Here is a 4,106-nt window from a genome sequence, read left to right as displayed (position 1 = left end):
TGTTCTAAAGATTCCATATATATGTGAAATCATGTGGTATTTGTCTTTCTCAATTTGCCTTACTTCATTCAGCGCAATACCCTCTAGGTCCATCCCCTTCCTTTTAGTCTGTGTGTGTCTTTTAATCTGAAATAAAACTCTTGTTTGCAGCATGTGTAGGAGTATTGCTTTCTTATCCATTCGGCCGCCCTATCTTTTGGTTGGAGAACTTAATTATCTTCCATTTGAGGTACTTGTTAATAAATATGTAGTTATTACCATTCTTTATTCACATTTTCGATACATATTTTTTCTTCTTAAAGAAGTCCCTCCAACCTTTTCTGTAATACTGGCTTGGTGTTGATGAATTCCTTTAGCTTATTTTTGTCTGGTAAGTTCTTTATTTGTCCTTTGTCTCTAAATAATAGTTTTGCTGGATAAAGTATTTTTGGTTATAGATTCTAGATTTTCATCATGTCAAATATTTTGTGCCAAGCCCTTCTGTCCTGCATAGCTTCTTTTGAAAAATCGGTCTTGTAGTCATGTAGGTGCTCCTTTGAAGGTAACTAACTACTTTTCTCTTGCTTCTTTTAAGATTCTCTCTTTGTATTTAACCTTTGGTATTTTAATTATGATGTGCCTTGATGTGGGCTTCTTTGGGTTCATTTTTTTGGCGACTCTCTGAGCTTCCTGGGGTTGTATGTCTATTTCTTTCACCAGGTGAAGGAAGTTTTTCATCGTTATTTCTTCAAATACAGATTCAATTTCTTGTTCTCCCTCTTCAGGTACCTCTATGACAAAGATGTTTTTACCTTTAATTGTGTCCCATAGACTCCTTAAATTATTATAATATTATTGGTTACTTTTATTTTGTTTTTTTAGGCAAGGCAACCCTTGGTTGACCTCACAGATTGCAAGAACCTTGTCAGCTTACAATCCCTTATTTTATTTTATTTTATTTTTTTATGCCTACAGCACCTGGTCTTCCTGGGTGGTCTCCCATCCAAGTACTAACCAGGTCCAACCCAGCTTAGCTTCCTAGATCAGATGAGATTGGGCTAGTTCAAGGTAGCATGGCCGTAGACTCTTGGTTACTTTTTTCTTCCCATTCTGATCGGGTGTCCTTGGCTTCCCCATCCTCTATATCGGTGTTTTGATCCTCTTCTTCTTCCACTCTGTTGATCCCCTCTAACATACTCTTTATCTCAGATAATGTATTCTTCATTTCTGACTGGTTCTCTTTTATAATTTCCATTTCAATTTTTATGTTTTTTTTTATCTCTTTGTTAAAGTTATCACTGAGTTCATCTACCCTTCTCTTAATTTTATTGAACATCTTTATAACTAGTGTTTTGAACTCTGCATCTGTTAGATTGCTTGACTTCATTATTCCTGGATCTCTGTTCTGTCCTCTCATGTGGTTTATGTTTCTATGTCTTCCCATTTTGGCTGCCTTTCTGTGTCTGTTTCTATGTACTCAGCAAAGCTCCTAAGTCTCTTATTCTTATTAGTGTGGCTTTGTGTAGTAGGTTCTAGTAGCACAGTCCTGAGAGGGGTTCAGCTGCAGGTCAAGTTTAGCCCCAGCCTGTGCCTCTCTTGGTTCGTCTGTAAAGATTCAGCAAGCAATCCACAGATTTTATGCTTATAGTTCCCTCAAGAAGCCACACCAAAAACCGACTTCAGCTGCCACCAGTATGAGTCTTGGTGCTGTTCAGCAAGTTGCATGGGACTCAAGGAAGATACAACTGGATGTGGCCTGGGTGGAGCTGAGAGTTGTGGGAGGCAGAGTTTCAGGGAATCCTCCGGGCATTGTAACCTCTGTTATCCAGTTCAATGACCTCTCAGCTATGGCAGCACTGCCTGGGAGGGGCTCAATAGAGGAACAATGGATACTGTCAGCACTTCTGCCCGGGAGAAATCCTCGCCTTTGGCCCTCATCTGATAACTGAGTGTCCCTCTGTAAATCCCTGGTGCCCCACTGAGCAGCCAATCTGGCTCTGGTGCTCAGAGCGAACAGGTCGGTCACCATGAAAGTATGCTTGTGGACGCAGCCCCTTTAAGAGGCATCTGCAGCTGTCATAGCCTCTGTCACATTCAGCTTCTGGGGACCAGGCAGCCTTGCTTCTTTGCCCCCTCTTACTCCATCCATTTCAGGGTGATTTTTTATTTCTCTCCCAAGTTGTAAAGTTTCTGTTCCTCTAGACCCCCAGGTGACTCTGTTTGCTGTTTGCTCTGTGTTTCTGTGTCTACTTTGATGCCTTCGCAAGAGGGGACGAATGAAGCTTCTATTATCTACACCATTTTGCCCGACTAATTTTTTTACGTTTTTTTTTTTATCTTTCAAAGAACCCACTTAAACCAGCTGCCCTCTTACCAAAACTTGAGAATAATAGTGAGCCAGGCTTCCCTACATCAGAGACCTAGTCTTTCTTTCTTTTTTTTTTTTAACCTTCACTTCCAGCTCATTTCTTGTGATCATTAAGTTCTTGTTACCAAATGTCCTACCTCATTTTGAAATTAACTTAATTTTTCCTCATTATAATCTCATGGATAACTAGCAGGATCTCCAAGATAGGATGTGTCAAGTCTATACAGGCAGCACTTCTTTTGTAATATTTGGGTAGTAAATCCTATTAAAACATTCATTTGAATCTGCTTATTAGATGCTAATATTTGTGTCTATTATTGGTAAAACTATTCCAGGTTTACTCACAGGTACCTGTAGCTTCCTTTCACTGTTTATATATTTCACTAATAAATACATGTTTTTCTTTTATAGTCAGACATACACATAATAGAATAATAGAACACCAAGACACTACTAAGTGATTTATTTACATTAAGTAGATCATTGATCTCATCATCATTTTTTAAATAAGGAAGCAGAGGTTCAAAGAAATGGACTCAATTTCCCATGGTTGTACATTTTGAAAGTGAAAGAGCCAAGAACTGAATTCAGGTTTGGCTGACTTGCTTCAGCAGCAGATATACTAAAATCGAATTCAGATCTGGCTGACTCTGATATTAGAATACTGCTTATGGTTTTAGGATGTGAAATGGTTTTGAAGAGTTTTATTTTGTTTTTAATTTATACATTGGAAGAATTTTTCCTAGATTTTTTTTAACAGAAATTTTCAAACATACAGAGAGTTTGAATTTTACAGTGAATATCAATGTAGCCACCACGTAGGTTCTACAATTAACATTTTATGGTACTTGCTTTAACCCATATTTGTCACCAACCCATCCTTCTATCCATCCATAATTCTATTTTAATTTTATGTACTTCAGTGTTTTAGGCAGCAGTACACTGTCTCCAAGTACTCCAGCATGTAAATCATTAACTAGAGTTCAATATTTATTTATAGCTCTTTTATCTTTTGAGTAAAAATCTGCATACAATGAAATGCACCAGTCATAAGTGTATTAGTCTATAATTCCCCTGGCAAAAATAAAAAGCACACACTTATGTGATTCAAACCCCTCTAATGATACAGAATGTTACCATCACTATAAAAAGTTCTTTCATGTCTGTTCCCTATAAATACCTACCTCCAATCCCCAGAGGCAACTATTATTCTGTTTTATTTTCCACAACTGATTAGTTTTGCTTTTTTTATGACTTCAAATAAAACAATAGATTCATGCAGTATGACTGTCTTATGCAAGACTTCTTTTACTCAGCATGTTTCTGTGATTTATCCATATTGTGTCTATCAGTAGTTCACTTTTTTACTACTGAGCAGTATTTTTTTGTATGAATGTACCAAAGTTCATCCATTGTCCAATTAATGGACCCCTGGGGTCTTTCCATATTTTGGCTATAATGAATAAAACTATTATAAATGTTTTGTACTAATATTTTTGTGGTATTAGAACCATTTTTAATTATTAAGTCTCAGGGTATGGAAGGAGAAAATACAAACAGAAAATACACGAGAGGGAGAAAAACTTGGTTAAGAAAGCTGGGACAGTGGTCTCCAAACTTAGGATGAACTGTCACATGAAGAAAATGAATCAGGCTGATGTGATGGTTTAGTGCTCAGTGTCTGCTGTTCTGTAATATAACTGTGGGAACCTACCTTCTCTGTCTCTATTTTCTCATCTGTGAAATGAGAAAGGCATTA

At 37.2% G+C, this 4,106-nt stretch overlaps 1 pseudogene; it reads right to left on the bottom strand.

The window, feature by feature from the left end:
• Positions 1 to 945: 945 nt before the first annotated feature.
• LOC120600182 (uncharacterized) lies at positions 946 to 1,064 on the bottom strand (annotated as a pseudogene).
• Between the last annotated feature and the right edge of the window lie 3,042 nt (positions 1,065 to 4,106).

This window comes from Pteropus medius, unplaced genomic scaffold (genome assembly GCF_902729225.1).
Source record: "Pteropus medius unplaced genomic scaffold, Ma_sr-lr_union100, whole genome shotgun sequence".
NCBI lineage: Eukaryota > Metazoa > Chordata > Mammalia > Chiroptera > Pteropodidae > Pteropus > Pteropus medius.
This window is presented reverse-complemented; position numbering and strand designations above follow the sequence as displayed.